Source organism: Caloenas nicobarica, chromosome 6 (assembly GCF_036013445.1).
Source record: "Caloenas nicobarica isolate bCalNic1 chromosome 6, bCalNic1.hap1, whole genome shotgun sequence".
Classification (NCBI taxonomy): domain Eukaryota; kingdom Metazoa; phylum Chordata; class Aves; order Columbiformes; family Columbidae; genus Caloenas; species Caloenas nicobarica.
Genome location: NC_088250.1, coordinates 39,821,559 through 39,842,684, shown reverse-complemented (window position 1 = coordinate 39,842,684; position 21,126 = coordinate 39,821,559). Strand labels below are relative to the sequence as shown.

The 21,126-nt window shown below is 39.1% G+C and overlaps 1 protein-coding gene across 7 annotated transcripts in view; it reads right to left on the bottom strand.

Moving 5' to 3' along the window:
• Positions 1–21,126, bottom strand: part of MBD5 (methyl-CpG binding domain protein 5) — a 133,229-nt gene that overhangs the window by 84,040 nt on the left and 28,063 nt on the right. For 6 of the 7 annotated variants that reach the window (XM_065637938.1, XM_065637933.1, XM_065637934.1 and 3 more), the window contains exon 2: positions 2,009–2,106. The exons of the other annotated variant lie outside the window; for it this stretch is intronic. The gene's annotated coding sequence lies outside the window, so the exon portion shown is untranslated. The remainder of the gene's footprint in view (positions 1–2,008; positions 2,107–21,126) is intronic. 7 annotated transcript variants of the gene reach the window in all.

Genomic DNA, 21,126 nt, shown 5'->3' with positions numbered 1-21,126 from the left:
CCTATCAGTAGACGAAAAAAGTACAAAATAAAAGCTAAGATGCCAAGACTGAGAACTAAATGTTGGGGTTTTTTATTTCGTAGAAGCATTGTGAGGTTTATCCCCAGGTACACATTGAAGCTTTAAGGAAATAACCAGTAAAACATTAACCTTACAGAAAGAAATAATTTCCCTGCCCCAGTTTTTCACACAGAAAAAAATGTTTACTCTTCACCCAAATGCAAACTTTGATAATTATTCCCCCCAAACATTTGGTTTTCCTTTACTAAATGTTGTAGGTCCCGACTTCAGAACAAATTAAAACATTCTCAAAGGTCTCTCCTTGAAGGAAACAGTAACAAAAAATCAAACCCAAAAAATTCACTGTCAACATGGCAGAGGTATAAATAACTCCTCTCAGCTCAGTACAGTTTATATTTTAAATGAAAAAAAGAGTTTTCTGTTCTGGGGGTCAAAAAGGGAAAAAAAAAAAGGAAAAAACAAAAAGAGAGCTGCCTTCATTTCTTTGTTAATTTGAGCTTTCCTCTGACAAACAGCTACTGTTTGTTTCCTTATTTTAGGTCATATAAGTCAGTTATGCGTGCTGCACTTTTTAACTCTTTCCCATCTGCTCTTCTCTTCCGGCACCACGTGGGCGCTGAGAAAACCCAGAATGACACGAACCCCGAGGGAGCCGGGGCTGCGGCAGCCCCGACACATCTGCCCGTGTCCACTGCGTATGCTGATATACACCAGTGACAGCAGGTTTTAGCGGCCCTGTTCCACTTGGGCTGAAAAAACCCTTAAAGTGAGAGTTTCACAGGAGAGCTCTGACTTACATAAAGATACTGACTGAACAAAGTTGGTACCAAATTTTCACTGCGTTGCATCCCAGGGTCTTGTACTGCAGGTGAAAAGAGCATCAGCGGGACCACCGCATCCCAACAACACAGCAAGGTTTATTCTTCACATAAACAGCTAACGAGAGCTATTCAAAGTTCAGATTCGAGAACTAAGTAACTTATTCATGAACTTATCCAGCCTGTTATTCAACAGCATTTTACACGCTTCGTTTTGAAAAGCCTCAGATGAAGTTGCCGGATTCAGAAGTTCCAAAATGAAGCTGTACCCTCATTTTGGACCTGTCTACTAAAACAAAGAAAAGCAAATATGTAAATTTCTAGTGAATTAAAGTGTCCCATTAGGAGCTCAATTATGTTCTGAAATTATGTCTTAATTGGTTTGCTCATAGACGAGCTGTACAGCTAACCAAAAATCTACTGCCATATAATCATCACTAAATTCCAGATATTACTACCCATTAAATTAACGGCAGATAATGAGTGGGAAATTAGCTCTATTTCCATAACAGAAAAAAAATTCTTCCCATATTAGAGTGTTTTATATAGTTAGTTTCAAAAGAGAAAAAAATACACAAAACTCTCCTGAATATCTAACATTTATTTTGATCAGAAGTCCGCACATTGCAAATAAACAGGACAAGCAGATCGCACATCAGATTCACGTCTCTAATGTTTAAAATAAGTCATTTTTTGAAACTTTGGAAATCTTTAAGAGACTGACCACTGTTTTACTTTGTGTGTTGTTGGCTCTTTTTTTTTCTCCACATAACTTCTGTCTTTTTGAGGAGTTATCCCCATGCCCAACTACTCTGCAGATTTTAACATCTGAGGTACTCCTGGTTCTCCTCAGTATCACATACAGTTATTGCAAATGATCTCTAGTTCAAAAAACTTACGAGAAAGAATAACAATAAATGCCAAAAAAACGCAAGCTAAAGACTCATATTCTTGTAACTAAAAGGAGGAAAAGACACCAAGCACCACCCATACAGATTATTTTTCACATTAGTAGGATAAATAAACTTACTAAAAAAAGTTACAACTTTTGGAAGCGTAGTCAGGCCCCTGAACTTCAGCTGCTGTTTAATTTTCCTTATTTTTGAGGTCAACAACTTCTCTAACTTATCATTTACGTACAAATGCATAATACAGATTATTTTACTTACCTTTGCTGTCTGAAGGAAACAGATTTCAAAGATCTTGTCTGTAAATGATATATACTTCAATATTTATGCCTCCAATGACCACCATCGTCAATAGGGATCTGAAGAAACACCACAAAGCTGTACATCAGCCACATTAGTTGCAATTAGACTGAAGATTTTGAAAAAAATTTTTATTTACTAAGAAGGCGCAAAGTAAAATTGTGTATTTCATACAATACGTGAATTCATTAGCTGCTGTTATAAATAAATGGACAAGCACCAGAGTCATTACACGGGACAGCATTTATCTGCCTGAGCCAGACAAAAATTACTCCGCATTAGTATATTTAAGGTTAAATACACCAAACTTGGGAAATTCACTGTTATCATACCGAAATAACAACAGCAGTAACCGTCCTGCAAGTTACAGATTAGAAAAGACAAATAAAATGACACATCAGTATTGAAGTGTGTTATATTATAAGCCCTAAGTTTATGAAAAGTTAAACTACCTCCCTAAACTTTGTAAAGTCAAATTGAAGGTAACTTTAAGACGATGTCCCTAAAAATGCCAATTATGGTTAAAATTCAACAGTACAACTATAGAGCATCATTTATTAGAGCTGTTTTATTATTTCAGTACTGTAGCTATGGAAAGATGAATTTTCAGATTAAGGGGGAACTCAACTTTGAGCAAAGGAAAACCTGCTGCTGCCTCCTGGCAGCGCACAACCCAGCAGCAATCCAACCCCAGGCAACACGAGCAACTAATCCACCTTAATTACGAATTGTTTTAAAACACGATTTATCTATTCACTCATTTATTTGCAGGCCTGGAATATCTGATTGCCAGCAGTCATGACGTGTAGAAAGGTGATGAGATCACTTAGCAGGCTCTGTAGATGATTTATTGCTGCATAGGGCCATAATAACTAAATACTTCTAATAGCAAAATGCTAGTTTTTTGCAGTTTACTTGTATCAACAGAAAAATATTTAATCTCGGTTTTATGATAACACTTCAATTGTTTCTTCTGAAGTAAACCCAACGCCCTCAACTTCTATCACCTGAGAAAAGACACCTTTCATATCAACTTATTCCGCAAAAAGCAAGGTATTGAATACATAAACAGGTACTCTCTGCTCTTTCTACTGCCTCCGAACATTTAAAATCCTTGTAGAAAAAATGTCAGATCAGTCTCTGAAATAAAATTGCATAGGTACCATGATTATGCTAACTCTCTTTTTCTAATGAAAAAATCTAAAAAATAAATTGGCTGTACGCTGTGCTTTGGTGCTTGCCAAACGGAGAGCTGGATTGGCATGTGGAAAAAAAAATGCAAATACAAAATAACCCTATTAAAGTCTTTAAAAGCTATTGGGTAGGAACTGAGAACCTAAAGTCACTAAAGAGCCCAATCTAAGACACTGAATTAACATTAAACCCAAAGCAATTACTTTTAATTCAACGGGTCTATGTCTCGTGCACTTCACTTGTTCTATAGTGCAAACCAATGAAGTCAGAGGAACCAACGATAAACTGCGGAAGCCAAGGCAGAAATCATCACCAGATTTGTTGAATAAGTTCTGTGTGGAAGATACTCATCAGTGGTTCCAAAGCAGAACAGGGAGATCTTAGAATTGAAGTTGCACTGAGAACTGGAGGAAAAAAACTCTTCTTTTTAAAGGGAGAAAACGGAATACGGAGCAACATAATGAATGCAACATTTCATCGCACCATTTTAAACAATTATTCTTCAAAGTGATTCAGAGTCTGGGACTTGTTTCACCTAAAAGCATCTTTGTGTATTTAATGAGGTGCTGAGGCTTTCTATCAACTGCCCAAACGTAGCATTCAATTTTCTTAAGAAGCTGAATCACACACAAATCTCCCCAGATTTTTTAAATGCCACTGAAAAGATTCTTTTTTTTGCCTGACAAGTAAATCATTTTCACTTTGCCTTTAGTATTAATAGATGAAATTTTCTTTGTTGGCACTGAACTACACAACCAAAATCCAGATATTTAAACTCTGCTCCCATTGCTGATGTTATTCCTGATCAGGTTTAACCACCTTCCTCGCATGTATAACAACTGCAATAATTGTAAGAATACCGTTAATTTTGTTCTCAAAACCTCTAAGCCTTCTCGAAGAAGTTTGAGCATCGCATCACATCACATCACAGGGAAGAAGTTTCTTCTGTGTTAAACCCTGTTTCAGGAGAATCTTCCAAATCTCTTGGGACCTGTTCACTTTGCTGAAAGGCACCCAAATGTTTCATTACTTTTTCTACATGTGATTTTATGATCATCATCCTAACAGCCAGAAGGAGTCAGTGTGACCTCATCTTCAATTAATGTGAATTTACCAGCGAAATTAAAACACCTTCTTTTTAATAACACATTATCTTATTCATAATCTCTGATTCTGGTATGTCAGTTGACACTGATGCAAAAAAAGGCACAGTTACATGGCACTACAGATAAAGGGACAGTTATAAAGGGACTCAAACCAGACATTTTCTGTCTTAAAGAAAACCCATATCCTCTGGTTTTCTTTTTTAATTCTCTAGCACCTTGTTTTGCATGTTGTTCCTCTAAATATCCTGGAGTATGAAGAGTTGGTTCTACAAGATTGTACATCCTAGTCTGGTGCCAACCCACAAAACATATGTCTCTGCTCAAATGTACGAATCTGTTTTGACTCTTTTTTTTTTTTTTAATTTCCTTCTGGACCAGGGACAAAACATTTATTTAGATACAACTCAACATTTAGAAAGTTTCGTATCTCACAAGATACTAAAACTCAAATATATTTTTGTTAATTTATTCACAAGCAGCAACTTCGAAGATGCAGAACCATCTGAACACATGACAATAATCATTCACATTAAATGCTCAAAAATCATTGGGGAAAAATAATAAATTGTTTTTAGACATTATTTTTCACACTCATGGGTGCTACTAAGTCTTAAACCCATCAGATTTATTTTTAACCTAAATATTTTATCGCATAGCTATGCAAAACCATCGATATGTTTCTCCAATGTCATTAGCTTTCCATTTGTTCCCAAGGTAAATAGCTCCTGTGCTCTATTTTTGTATTATTTGGGATATGGTAGATTTTCTGCTCTTATTGACACGACGGCACAGATTATTTTTCAAACATTAGACAAAAATAACTGGAATGCAGCAAATGCTGCAGCACAGAGCACCCTGACCCCCAGCCGCGGTTTCTCTAGTTGAGTTTCCATGAGTTGTGGTAACTGTCCCCAACCACCCCCCGCCGGGGCTTTGCTTTTAATTAGAATATCACAAACGCAAACAAAAGATGCTCTAACCTCGGGAATTAAATATTTGCATTAGTTTCAGCAAACGAGCTTCTTGAAAGAGCCAACTTGTGCACAGGCAGAAATCCAAAGGAGCTCTGATGAAGTTACAGGTGTCACTTTAAATCACATGGGTGAAAAACATGCCTGAGCTTCATATAGATGTTTTGATATTAATTGAAACCCATTAGCTTGGATAGGTGCAAAATATCAGACCATTTTCTTTTAGATAAGGGGACATACGCGACAGGCACTACCATGGCAATACTACAAAGCTTCGCAATCTCCAGCAGGCATTTGCCTCTGGAGGTTTGATTTTCTTAGTTGTGAGACGCGAAAAAAACCTAAACTTGCCGTCGTATGAAGATTATTTCACACTAAGATAAATACACAGAAAACACAAGAAAGTTTGGTATTCATCGTACATCTGCATATAGCTACAAGAGGGTAACTCCATGTTTTTTAGGGACAAATTTCAAGGACTAGTGGACTTGAAAAACTCGAAGGGATCTTGGTTTTCCAGCTTTCTATTTTTCCAGCCATAACCACAGAGGTACGGCGCGTCCGGACGATCCCACCTGATGCGTGGGGGAAGAGGAAGAAAGAATGGGAATAAGCGTTGCCCAAACCGCCCGGCGATCCCTTCCCAGGTTACAGCCTCTCCTCTGCTTTTACAATCCACAAGATGATTCAACTCAGTTGCCAAGGCACAACAGCCTAAAAAAAAAAAAAGGAAGAAAACCACCCGGATTTCTTTTTTTGTTCCACAACGACGCAGAAAAGGCAGCCTCAATATTTTACTAAATTAATAGTTTCAAGCAAGAAATAAATAAACCGGGTCTGTGTTGTTTTTTTGTCAGAGACGAGCAAGTGAGAACTAATGAGATTGGGTGACAGATGACTCTGCTCCGATATTGTTCTAAGAAAGAATTTTACTCACATTTACTTACACATATAGATATATATATGCTATATTTAAGTCTAAACCATATGTGCACACATAGAAATATATTTATAAGCATACAAAAAAAGTATTTTCTCTATATGTATTAGCTACACTGATACTTTATTTTTTAATATAGTCAAAATGCCAGTACTATCAGAAGTTCCGAGAATCAAAACGATATTTCTGAAAGAAAAAAAACCCCACAACCCTCAACATGACACTACTACATTACAAAGAAATTCCATTTCTCTTCCAAACATGAATATCTTCTTTTCTTTCTAGGTTATTTATAAATACTTTAAAAGCAGCTCATCTCTCTTTAAAGCTGAATAGTATAACAACTTCTACAATTAGCAAAAGCAAAATTCTCCATGGAGATTGTGTAATGTGCAACCATCTCTTGGAGTATCACAGGACTTCAGGCTGTATATCTTAGGAAACTAAAACTATAGTTGAGCTCACATAAAGGGTAGAACAATCTAAAAGAAATAACAAAACAAACGCACAAAAAACCAAACCAAACCAAAACTCCCCTATTGACCCAACCACTAAGGAAATAATAGAATCGTAGAATCATTTTGGTTGGAGAAGACCCTCAAGATCATTGGGTCCAACCGTTCCCCACCCCTGGCACAGCCCCCTGTCCCTGAGAACCTCATGTCCATCTGTCCAACCCCTCCAGGGATGGTGACTCCAGCACTGCCCTGGGCAGCCTGTTCCAATGCCCCACAGCCCTTTGGGGAAGAAATTGTTCCCCAGATCCAACCTCAACCTCTCCTGGCTTCAGTGCCCGCCCATGCATTACGTTCTGCCACAACGTCATTCCCGAACACGCCTTTTAGACTTTTCTTTCTTCTTCTCACTCCTTTGCCATGACCTCGATACCAGAGCCTGCTCTCAGACAGCTTTACAGGAGCACAGAAGTTGTGCCTCATTCAACCAAGCACAGAGAAGCTTTTCCATCAATTTATTTGCCATCTCAGGTGATGCCCAGACAGGATCTGCACCATCCGCAGCCACAGGAAGTGAGGAACGTGGGGTTTAAACTCCATCTCTCATTCATCTAAGTTAAACAGGGGAAAAATGGGGTGCCCTAAGAAAATTATTATCCCCAGCAAACTAGGTTTACTAGCAGGGTTTACTAAATATACACTTTCTTTGTAGTTAAGCAACTACTGACAAAGCAATGAGATTTACTCACGTTTCACCCAAGTACTCTTTTGAATTGTGACTAATTAACCGCTTAATGACCAGCCACACATCGCTCACCCGCATCAGCAAATCTGAACGATCTCTCAGAAAAAAGATGGGTTTGACCTTTTTAAAATGTCCACATACAGAAGAAAATACTTTGCATCTATACTGCCATTCATCCAAACATCTAATGTATCTACAAATATACTCTCAAACGTAATTCCCAAGTCATGTGAAGATGATACTTTACTAACAGAAACTGTGGCAGAGTGATTTTTAGTGACCTCCTCAAATTCTTGGTATGTTGATGACACAGTTGGAAACAAAATACAAAATCTCTGTCAACTCTAATCTTGCGGATATGACACTGCAAAGAGAGTTGAAATTCTCTTGAAAACATGAAAATGCATAAATCGGGAAAAATGAATGAAAGAATTAGGAATACTACCTATTGTTTGGGTTTAGACTGAAGAAAGAAAACAGGAAAATATTTTTATAATGGTGTGAATATCCCTGAGCTTCATAACATGATGTTCTTTCTCTGCTGTTTAGATCCTTCCCAAAACATACCCCTCTGACTTGTGGCAGTCGCTATAACCCAACAGCGTTTTATAGCTCCGGGGCAGTGCATTGTCTGTAACAAATCTGAAAAGAACCGAGGTCATAGTAATAATCTTTTACAACCATAGAACTAAAGACTGAAAGAACTGCATTAGAGAAACATAGATACAAAGCTTTAGTTACTGAATGGCGATTTCCTATCAATACTTGCATTTAAAACCTCCAAGGATGTTACAAGTTGGACTGAGGTCCTGTTTTGGGTTGATTTTGAGAAAAGGGCATCCTGACGTTTACTATTATAAAATAATCAGTGTCCTTGTGCTTTCAAACACGGAATAGCAGAAATCATGACAGTGAATCAAAAAACTGAAAAGAGGACACCATACAGCAGATAAAACACTGACATCTCTTCAGAGACTTTATTTTAAAACAGAAAAAATGGCACAGTGATGGGCCTCAATTGTTTGAAGAAATATTCTTCTCCTCCAAATTTAAATTAGAAACATTTAGAAGCACAAAAATGCTGTAAATTTAAGAACGTATGATTTTATGATGATTACACAGCAAAAGAAAAAAAAAAAGCATCTCTTCAGATATGTCTCTTGTTTTATTTTCCATCTTCTTTAAAGAACAGAAAAGGCAATCAAATGCAACAGAAAAATTGTATTAATTGGCTGATCTTGGGACGACTTCCATTCAACAGTATTTTTTCCATTCTTTTAGCTGAAGCATAATTATTCAGCACAAACTGCCCAGTTTTCTACCACATTTCAAATACCACCAGGCAGAACGCTACTGCTCAGTACCAAACTGCTCCCAAAAGAAGGAGGACACCAGGACATCACCAAAACCCCCCAGCACTAATTCTATATGGTGTTCAGTAGAGAAATAGTCCTTTTTAAATTATACCTTAGCCCCTTTTTACCAGTTCTGCCCGGTTACGGGCACCACTATGGCCGGGGCTTCCCCTCCATCTGCACCAGTCCCCGTTCTCCTGGTCATGGGCATTTACTTGACTTCTATTCATGGTTAAGCAATAATTCCTGGTGAAATTCTAAGAAAGACTATATGGATATTTCCATGAATTCATAAGTATCTTATATATTTTTAAGGAAAGGAACCAGAAAGAAGGTCGATGAGCAGCGTTTCTGTGAAATCTTAGAATAATAGTTAGTGGGTCAGGGGTCTTTTCTGCATTTTAACTTCAATATTCAACCGTAACTCTGTATAATTTCCCAGGACAAGAATAATTTTTTTGTCTGTATTTTAACATCTGTAGTTTTACAAAGGATTTCTCTTTCGATGGAACTCCCAGAAACAAATTAATTCACAAGTGCCCCCAAATCCCACAAGATTTAACAGAGGAACACTTCTTTATATTAGCAGCGCACGCTGACCAAACTGAAACCAAGTCAGACTTTCTATGTAAGATGAAAATGTTTTTCATTTATGTATCTGAATCTATAAGCCCAACACCCACTTTTTGAGGCTTTCCATTCACGTATAGCTATTACTCTACCTGCTTTCCCTTTGTCCTGGTGTCTGGCCACCTACCTCCCAAAACTAACACCCAACCAGCTGCTGCCGGGGATACCAAAGAGGAGGGGAAAAAACAAACATGAAAGGTAAGGAAAAGCAGATGAAAGCTGGGGACGTGCCCTAAATACCAACATGGCTCATTGTCGGAGCGTTGCTTTGAAAAAAGACTCCTAGAACACAGGAAAGAGTTTTCTAGAGACAAAGAAGAGTTACCAAAAGCATGAATAAAACAGGAAATAACAGAAAAAAAACCACCAAACAAACAAAAACCAAAACCAGAGAATTCTCTAATTGGTCAGGTAAGCCAGCACACGCTTTGTTTTTGCTTCTAATGATACTAGAAAAATGTTGGGAAATGATCTTTTTAATCCTGCTGTTTACCGTAATAAAAGAGAACGGTACTCACTCTACAAGTAACATCCACAGAATGTTTAAGCTCAAAGTATTGGTCATTTTTTTTTTTTTTTTTGCTCCTCCATTAATATAAGATTTGTAGCATGACCATAGTTACAATGCTTTTAAAACAACACTGTATACAAGTATCAAATTCTCATTGATTACTATCAGGAACAATGAAAACCATCTTCCAAAACTTCATTTCTTACTTTTGCCAAACTTAGAGCAGCTGCTATTTAGCTGATGATTTAGGAGAGTCTACAAAAGGCATCAGAAGCAATTTAGTTACACAGGTCTAATTTAATAAAAAAATACCTGTGAGATGATTGTATTACTAAGAGCAAGGGAGATAAACCCTTTTATACTATGTGCTCGGTACATGCAGATCAGACCCGTGGAACCTGCAAATCACTCTAAGAAATATCAGAATACTCCTCAAATGTAATAATAAATTTTTTTTAAATAGCAAATTTATTTGAAGTTATGCCTGTATTCTTTCCTTGGTTAAATAAAATATAAAATCCCATTTCCTTCCAGTTCACTGTGCTGCTTTCTTGAAAAGCAGACTTTCCAGGCACATCAAAAAGAGAAAAGCCTTGGTAGGTTTTTGCCTTTATTTCTTTTAAATAACAAAAACCATAATTCTGGATGGACTTCCTAATTTTTTCACCTCATTTCCCCTCCAATGTATTTGGCTGCCTGATTAACAACACTGGTTCGGTGTGTCAAATCTCCCGTGCCGTTTAATCAGCTTAGTTCCATTGTAATTTTGCGCTATTACCAGAGCAGACTTAGGCATCGGGCAGGGAGTTCTTGTTTCCGTAGGGCTCTCAAAGCCTGTTTCCAATCCAGATATCCAGCCATTCCAAGGTCCTCTGTGCTGCCTGTGCTTTCGGGAGCTCAGGCCAACCCGATTCCCACGCTGGGTTAAGAACTCGGCGCTCTCTTCGGAGAAAAGATGAGACATGGCAACGGAGGTACCTTCTGACTGGCCTTTCCAGCTTCGAAGATGCACCTAATGCAGCTTTAAAAATTCAGGCTTTAGCCTGCCATGCCTCCTGATGTGTCTGCCTTTATCAGTTTTGTCTCCATCATTACTCTTGCCATCTTATTTTTACTACAAAGAAAATCTTTCAGGGAAACTGCCTCGTTCCTCTCAGGGGTTTGAGGCACCTCTATCGCATGATGACATCTCCACAACAGGTGCACAATTAAGCCAGAAGCAGATAAAAAACAGTATTCCCTTCCTACTTGGTTGAAATGAAAATTTTGTTCAGAAGAAGACCTTGTTAATTTTTTGAGACATCTCCCAGGAGAACGGTAATCATCAGATCCCCGTTTCACGGTCATCAGGAGGAATTACCAGGATTGTGTTGCTTAACTTCCTTTGGATCCAGACATACCAGGTGTGCGGTCTGTCTCTTCGCAGTCTAAAAGCAGAAACAGTATTTGTAGTAAATACTGTTTTATGGAAGTAATCGAGAAGCCAGGTTGCTCTCTAAGAAAGGGCAAGATGGAGTGTCCACGTTTCCAAAGACCCTCCCGGGGCAGCAAGGAGCCCAAGGACAAGTTGTGCTTTATATCTTACGGAGGGATTTAACTATTTTTGTTACATTGGGACAAAATATCACCTAACATCTCTTCTTTAAGTCTGGAGCAAACACGTCCGAGGCCTGGAGCCAGGCTGGTCTCTGGTTTCACCCAGGTGACGCTTCACCGCCGGCTTGGAAGTGACGACTGTCAGAATACGAAAGTTCAGTTGGAACATTGTTCTGATTCAGACAAGGGCAGGAAGGGGGGAAAAAAAAAATATATCTAAGTTTACTGCTATATTACTACAAATGAGAACAAGGTGATGTTGATAGCTCTAATGATTTCAAACTATTTGAGAAAAAGCTTTCATCTTCAGCTCCCGCACTTACAGGTTTCTTAGAAGCACTGCATATTTTCACAGATTTCTTAATCACTGTGTAATGGTTGTTTGGGATACATAGAAGACTGGAGATATACATGCAAGAAAAAGCAAGATCCAAGGGTACTTTGCATGTCTGTCCCCAACACCAAGCCTGTTACAGAATCGCTGCTCAGCTGCACATTTCCCACCTGGCCCTTATTGCCCCTATGTGTCAAGACAAATACTTGCAGAGCCACACAGAGAAACACAGTACTGAAGTTACTTGGGCTTACAGCAAACGACAAACAAATAAAACAAACAAAAAGCCCCAAAGAAACAAAATTTGAATCTAACGGCGGAAATTTTGCAGAAACCAGGTAATCACCTTCCTCCTGCCCAATAAAAACACAACCCCCCTTGTTTTACCTGCACCATTTCCTTACCCACAGGTTCGCTACCACGAGCACTTCCACTGGTGCCAGTAAAAAAAGGGGAGAAAACCTTCATGTTGAGAAGGAATTATTGGTCGAGAAATTTTTCCAACCAGCTGAGCTGCTGGAAAAATCTGCAAAGTGCCCTTTTCATGGCACTGTTGCTAATGCCAGTTTAAATCGCCAGTTTAAACCACAATTGTAATTTTGATTTGCAAGAACTTTATGATACTTGAGATAATACTAGCAGGTTTTTAAGGAAAGATACCAAAAGCTTAGCTATGAGTATCCACGTCAAAATAACGATGCTGTTAAAAATTGCCATCTATTTAACCCATTTTAAAGTTTAAATTCAGGATTTTGGTCTTGTTACCTCCCATTCGTGGTTAACAGACCACAAATATATACTCCCTTCTTGCTCTTTTAGAATGAGCCTAATGTCAAATTCAATAGTACAAATTACTAGTAGAATTGCCATCCAGGTCCTAACTAGTGGTAAATAAAGCAGCAGCATTTATATGCATTCAAAAAAGAAAGCAAAAAAAAAATGCTATAAAATTTTAATAATTTCTTCCTATCTTCCTCTCGTCATCTCTACCAGCTTCAGCCCAAACAGTTTTTACTCTCGCTTTTTTCAATTGATCTAAAACTAAACCCTGAACCGGGCAGATCTCTCCATTCCTACAAAGTTCCACAGACCCCCAATCATCCTTTCCAAGATCAGAAATGGGTCCTGCAAAGCCGGCGCCACGGGCTCCGTGGAGCTGTGCAGCGCTCGGGCACCGGCACCGCCACTCCCGAGGAGGCAGAGATTCACATTCATGCCTCAAAAACTTAATGGGTTCCTTTATATACCCATATGAGATTATTTTACACTAAGTGGTTAAGCTGAAGGAAAGAAACAGGGGAAAAAAAAAAAAGAAAAAGGAAAAAAGGGCCTTTGTCCTGAAACATTTTTTTCTTTGCTTTCTTTGGAAGAGTCATCTAAACCCCACTACTGTTGCAGAACACTCTTTCATGACATTTAGCCTTAATCTTCTCTTCCTTCATTTCACTGCTTTATTTCTAGCTATAAGCCCCTACGCTAGCCCAAATATTTCCTTTTTATCTTTAGTTGTTTACAACTTCAGATATAGGTAGGCTGTTAAGACTTTTCTTGCTTGTTCTCTTTTCTTGGTCTTTCAGTAACATCATTTCCTTAAGAAACCCAATAAAGGCACATTCAGGTAGCTCCGATGAATAAGGAAACGCACCATTTTAGCCCAGAAGTGGTATCACTAAATCACTTGGTTGGAATCCCTTGGAGTGAGTGTCCATCAGACACGGCTGTAAGTCACGTATCCTTTTCAGTAGGTTGCACTAAGGTCCTAAAATGTGATATTTGTGTCTAGCTCTCACACGCTATGATGCATGAGCTTTGGGTATAAAATTCTACAAAACCAGGTATTTCCTGAAATCCTCAGATTTTGGTAACATATGTACGGCAAATAAATGCAAAGATGAAAATACACAAAAATGATGTAATCAAAGCAAGAAACTCAAACCAAAACGCAGCTTACAGAAATTCTAAGGATTTTTGCTGTGCAAAGCAAATATACAACGATATGGTTTTATATGAAATCAACTAGCTAAATGTCTGTATGTTCATAAATAATCCTGGCCAGTTGAAAATGGTGTTATGGCAATAACCCCAATGCTTCAGGCTGAGAAAAAATAAATACCACAGAGTGAATGTAACTTTATGATCTATCAGAAATTTATATCAAATTTCTGCATTTTCCATAGCACCAACACAACCAACTAACCAGACCAGGAGCTGGCCCTTAAAACGAACCTGTTTTCTTGCTGTACTCATTATAACTTGAATTAACTTCCTGCTGTAATTCACAGTACAAAAAACTCGTGCTGGCAAAATGCAGGCAGTGGTTTCTCAGAAGCAGAGCACACGAAGGTACTCATGGAGAGATAAGGCCATATGGAGCAAAAGCAGAGGTGGGGGCCTGGAAATGTCGGAGTCATCATGGGCACGAGCCAGAGTCACCCACAGTTAATGTGTGTTGACATAGGGCAGAGTACATTTGGCCTACAACCTCACATTTCACTTATTCCACAGAAAACTTCAACTTGCTGTAAGTTAAGATCACAGAAACGTGGTGTTTGGAAAGGAGCTCTGGAGGTCTCCAGTCCAAGCTCTTGCTACAAGAAGGTCCGACGAGATCAGGATGCTCAGGGCATTGACACATCATTTCACTCACCTTCGAAAATGGATTTTTACAATCTCTCCGGTGGCTGACCACCTTCATGGTGAATTTATTTTCCTGGAATCTCCTTTTTTCCAACTTGTGTTCATTGTGTCTCACTGTGCTCCCCAAGGACGCGTATGCCTCTGCCTTCTCCAGCCCCTCCAACCAGGTGGAAACGCACTTTTCCAACTCCCCCTCCTTGGAGGACAACCAACTCTGTGCAACTAACAGAAGTAAACCTGTAAGTCTATATCTTGTTCACCTTACAGACAGAAAATGGGCCCATTTACTGTAGAAATGAAGCACAAACATGCAGAAAAGACTGTACATGAGTTGAACGGGGAAAGTTCAATAAATCTCTCAATATTCAACCAACAGCTCCATTTAGGTATTTCGGCTGCTCCTTTCACTGTTCAGTACAACTACACCTTAGCATGCAAATAACTTTCAGTTGCTACTGCCAGCTCAGCAGGGGAAGATTTCAATCTGGATTTTCTTGTACCATAACTTTTCATTTCTTGGTTGTCAAGGTCTGAGATATTCAGAATTCTGTGAACTGTAAGAGCAAGGGATACTGTCAAGCCATCTCAACACCTCAGCAAATTTTTATTTTTTTCTTTTGAACCATAAGAAAATGTTTTTGAAAGTAAGTCAAGTCCTTTCAGGCAGCGGAGGTTACAATGCCAGCTTGTTGTTGAGTCACACTGTTGTCATTAGCAAAAGCTACAGACACTTAGGTCTTCTACCACTTACTGTAAAAAATGTTGTAGTTTAATAATCTTAGGTTTTAATATGCTTAGAAGGTAAAGTCGCTTCCATATTAGGGAGGAAAATAAAAAACAACACAAAATACTACAAAAGTAAATGCGTTCCCAAATCTTGACCGCTTTACAGCAGACTACAGCAACACAAAAATATATTTTTTTCTGTCTCTACTCACCCTGTAACCAACAAATCACCACGAGCACATAATCCTCCCACCACCACCTTTACTTCTTCCATACTATGAGGCTCCTGCAAGGTACGGTGCTTAACTGGTCTCCAGTCATCGCCATCCAACTGGGCACCAGAGCTGGTCTGGGCACTGCCGGGCCCTTCAGACCCCTTTGAAAGGGCTCCTGTCCCGGCTCACTCACATTCAAATACCTTTGGCTCAACTGCCAGCAACCACCCAGCTCATTTTATGCCAGGCAATGTTTCCGCAGTCCCTTACTTCATTTGCTGCAGGTCCCTGCTATGTTTGAAAAGGGTCTGAAAACCCACGCGTTCATTCCCTCTGCCTCCCCCTGCTACCATGGCTGCTTACAGGGCCCTGCATTGGTGTCAAAGTCATTAATACAAATACTTAAAATCAGCGTTAAGGCTGTCCTGGAACTACATCACCCTCATGCTACCTTGAACAGTTCCCCTTTCTGGAATACTAAGTCATTTATTTTTAAAAGCCTTGACGAGATGGATAATTCTTGTAGTATTTTCTACATTCTAGCGTTTAACTATAGTTTCTAATATAAAATTATATCACAAAGCTTCACTGAAAACGCTTTACAAGAACGGTACCCTTCTTAGCTGAATGGGAATTCCCCATGGAGAACAACAGAGTCTAAAATAGCTCCACGATGTAAATCTCATTTGTTTCCCTGGGTGCTCTCATCTGCCTCCTGCTACACCAGCAGCACACACTGAACCCGCTCCCGCTTCCCTGAATGTCCTTCCCCAGCTCCTTCCCCAACAATTCCCATCAGATATTTCCCAAATGTCTCAATAATGACTTATCTTCCCAGAACACGTGGTTGCTCTGGCAGGGTCTCATACAGGGATGTGCGTGCTGGGGGGAGGCAAGAGAAGCCCAGAGCGGCCACCAGCATGGAACCCAGACCTTGCCTTCTGTATTTCTGACATGTGTCTGTGTACTGAAAATCTCCTGTGTGATTTAAGGATTATAAAGACGACGTTCCTTACTCTTAAAAACAATATACTGAATGATCAGAGCATCCTTAATGTTGCCACAGGAGGTTGTAGAGGACAGAAGTATAAATGCCTTCAAAACGGAACTGGTAGCTATGGGCTGCAGATCCATTAGGGACTACTAAAAACACACGGCGGAAGTCCAAGCTTCACTTTGAGATGCCTGATGGTACCTGACGTTCTGATAATCAATGAAGTCTATCTCTACACAGAAAGGGTCAGAGATGGGCCTTAGACCTGACCTGCTCGGCACAGGACAATCACAAGATGACCACGAGAAACGCGGGCGGCTGCCCCTGCCCCTCCACACAAACCGGAGTTTACACACAAGGGCTGACAAACGGAGATTGCCATTTTTGTTTAGATTAAAAACTAGAAGCCTTATTAATTTCATTATTTTTGTGACTTTTCTTCTTAGTCTCCTCCCTCTTCTCCGAGCTTTGCTTTTCTGCCACTGCAGCCTCAAACTGATCTCTTATCTCTGACCACAGTTGTTTGGGCTTCTCAAATGTCTTCATCCGCTCATGCCCCAAATTAAATCACACTCATGTTCACCTGCGCATTCTCTCTATTGACATGAGTTGTTCTCATCACCCCTTATTTTCTTATTTTACCTCTATAACAATCTCAAACTAAAAATACCACGACTAGCTCATTTTAGTCTGGCAAAAGTTCCTCACATTAGGAACGTCTTGGCCTAATGCGCTTTGAGTTCTCATGTCCAATGTGATTGTATCTTCTGACTTGGATCTTCTCTACATTTAACCCGTTGTGCCCCAGGTGGAAAAGCTAAAGTACGCTCCATCGCTACTCTTACATCACTTATTTTCTTCCACAAAAGCGCGGGCAAGCTTGCATCAAACAGGTCACAGAATCACAGAATGTTAGGGATTGGAAGGGACCTCGAAAGATCATCTAGCCCAATCCCCCTGCCAGGGCAGGAACACCCAGGTGAGGTTACACAGGAAGGTGTCCAGGCGGGTTTTGAATGTCTCCAGAGAAGGAGAATCCACAACCTCCCTGGGCAGCCTGTTCCAGTGTTCCGTCACCCTCACTGAGAAGAAGTTTCTTCTCAAACTTAAGTGGAACCTCTTGTGTTCCAGCTTGAACCCATTACCCATGGGTTCTCATCGAAAGCATGAATAAGTAACTGCAAAAGAACAAACAAAAGAATGTGACAAGCGCAAACTGCACGACACGCTCAGTTTGCTGCAGGGATGAAGCTGAAGTGGCTTGTGCAGGCAGATCAAGTCACTAGGATTGCCTGTCTGCCTGCAAAACCTTCGGCCCAATTTTCCTTCACATGTTTATTTTAATGTGCTGGACAGGCTAATATTGCTCGGAAGAATCAAACTCTTTCGGTGGTAACTTCAGCATTGCTTAGTTAAAGGTCTGCACACTACCTGGCAGAGGTTGAGCAAAGCTGAGCTTGACAGCTAATGAAAGCAAGCCTTGACCCCAGCTATAAACAAAGTCTGGAAAATTCTGGTAAAATGATAAAATGTTCAAGAAACACTGGGCTATTTTTAAAGTTTCAGTGGGTAGAAGATTAGTTCATGAATTACTCCCTGATAACACAGAACAAATTTGGAAACAATAAGCCCGAGAATGTCATAGTACTTCCAAGGTTCTGCTCCACATTAAGGTTTTACAGCCATAGTTCAATACCAGCCTTCCCGTAAGGCTAAAATGACATAAAATAATAAAATATTAACTTAAAATTTTACGCTTACATATTATAAAGGTAAAGTGCAAAAATATTCAACACAAGTAAAACATTTGCATGTCAAAACCATTCCTGTTTAAAGCACAATAGTTAACTACTTTATCAGTTTCATTAATCTCGAGATGTAGTCACAAACTTCAACCTCAGGCTGAGTGGTCAGACTACTAAATTTTAAAATATGAACTATTTCCTCAGTTAAACTGTAATGGTTTTTAGGGGAGCGGAAAACAAAACAACCCAAAATCAAACCCCCAAACCAGAGAAAAGTAGACACACAGTTTAGGTCCCACAGATACTATTTTGAATTGGACTAATACTTCTAGGAATCCACTTTTAGGGATATCTGACAATCTGGGTAATAAGTCACAAACTACTCTTGCATTTGGGAAAAGAGCCTCCATTTTCATCTCTGTTGAAAATCAATGTAGATAGTAAGTAATAAGGTAAGCTCTGGTGTAAATGTAAATTAGAGTCCACAAAGTATAAAAATGACAAAGAAAGGATTTGGTACAACTATTAAGATAATTACGTGGACTAATAATTGCATTCATTAGCATTTTGAGTGATAACGCATCTTAAGAGTTGTTTAAAATATGTAAATACGTACATTGCAATGTGTGCTTGAACCTGTAAATAAGAAAGCAGATTAATCGACATAAAGGTGAAATATTTACTAGTATTACGTAGTATATCAAAGAATAGGTAAAAAAATGTAACTGAGGTATTGAAAAACAGGAAAGCGAGTATGTTCAATGTCAAGGCTTTGAACGTAAAGTGAGTGTAGCACATTGGGTAAATGACGAAAAAAGTTACAGATTGGCAACAATAAAGATTATCTAGTAGCGATACTGAATTGAGAGTGTGGAAGCACAAATGACTTACAAGTCTAGATAGAGTAAGTATTTATTATATTTATAAAAGTTTCAGAGACTACAGGCAGATGCTATATGGGCACCAGATATCTTAAAAATGGGCTTTTCAATGAGAAGAAGCTGTAGTACCCAAATGAACAAAAAAGATTCGTGAAAGGCTGCAAGAGCGTGCGTGGCAGGAAAGACGACATCAGGAAAAAGGCAAGCATTCCCCAAACCAAAAATCACAGAGCGGCCATTCATCAACTGCTAAAAAGCTGCCGAAACCCTAGAAAGAGACTTGCTCTTCCGAAGAATCTCCTAAGAAAATTTCAAATCACGAGCTCCAGGGACAACCCCCCCCAGGAAATCACACCTGAAGAACTACAAAAGACAACTTCAAAAGACGACAAAGCGTAACTTCTGTTGCATTTCCACCGTCGGTGTTTTTCAAAAGGAGTTAAAGCCTTGAAATAACAGTCCAAGAAAATTACAGCTGAAGAAACCGAAAAAACCGCACAGCAAACCCGTTTCCCATCGGCCGCGGGCTCCAGAAGGGCACACGGGACGGCAGCACCGCACGGATTCCGACCGGCAACGCCAACGACGCATCCCTGCAATGGTAAGCTCCTTTCACTCCAAAACCCGCCGGTGAAACCGAACGAGCCCCGGTAACTGTAATTCCACCTTGAACTACAGTTTGTGCTACTTTGAGCTATCAGTCACTGCGAACTGTCAGGAGCGGCAGAACGTTACTTTCATAGTATTTAAATAAATTATGGCTTCAAGGAAGGTGGCTGGAAGCTTCACACCAGGACACCAGCGAATTCTCATCCATCAACATTTCCTAAGATTCAGAAGCAAAATAGTTTTGTGCAAGAAAAAGCAACCTGAGAACTTTTGAACCTTGTAGTCAGAGTCCAGAGTTTGTTTGACAAATCTGAAACTTTTCACAAAAAACCCGAGACTACTCATAGCAGTAATTGGCAACTCTTCCTTATTTTCAGAGGATTTTTGAAGGTCTGAAGGATCTTCACTCTCACACTCTGCTTCGCTCCCTCTGAGAATGCAGGTTTACAGAGAACACAAAGTGAGTGACTCCTGGTGCTTTATTGAAATGCAATCTCTCACACTTGCAAATACCAGAATATACTCATTTATATTAGCATATTCATAACCTAATACCAGAAATATCATAACCTAGGGAATTCTCGTTTCTAAAACTTACTAAATTCTAGAATTTAAAAATCAATCTAATCATGCTTTGGCTGTATAAGAATTCTTGACTTAATCAATGAAAAATTCAATGAATGAATGGATAGATTTCTTCTAAGTAAATATTTGAAATTTGGTAATCAATTTGTGATTGGCAAAACATTACTTCCACTCTGCAGGAAAACAACCTTGCTTTCAAAAGCTACTACGAAACTGCAAATTTTCGGGATGCTATAATATTCAAGATACACTCTCTTCTGCATCAATACAGCTTCAATTCCATTAACACAATATTCTGTTTAACTTTCAAATGTTCAGTCTTGACTACGAAAAAGGCACTTTTTTAAAAAAAATACATGAACAAAGTCATCTGACCATATTTAGATATCTTTAATACATTTTCTGAGATTACTGCCATATTCTTTAACATTGCCACTTCTCAAATACCATCATATGTGAGAAATTAAGTGCAGTTATCATAAACATGAAAGGAATACTGATTCATACTTATAAAAATGGAAATGACGTTTACACAGATGCAACACATACTATTTATTGTGATATTAAACCACAACTAAAATAAGTCAATTCTGTGAAGCAGAACAGCCTTCACAAAGATCTGAAGGCTCAAATTTTATTTTCTCCAGAAGAGGATGAGGCTCCTAAGGAACTAAAAATATCCTATCATAATACTGTGGCTCAAAACTCAACCAGCGCCCAAGACTCCCTCCTCCAAATAATGTGTTTTTGTAAGAGGCAACGGAAGGACTCGTGCAGTTCTGCCTTGTACATGGCTGGATGCAGTCCTATGATTTTAATTACAGATTTTTCTTTTATCACGGACTGTTTT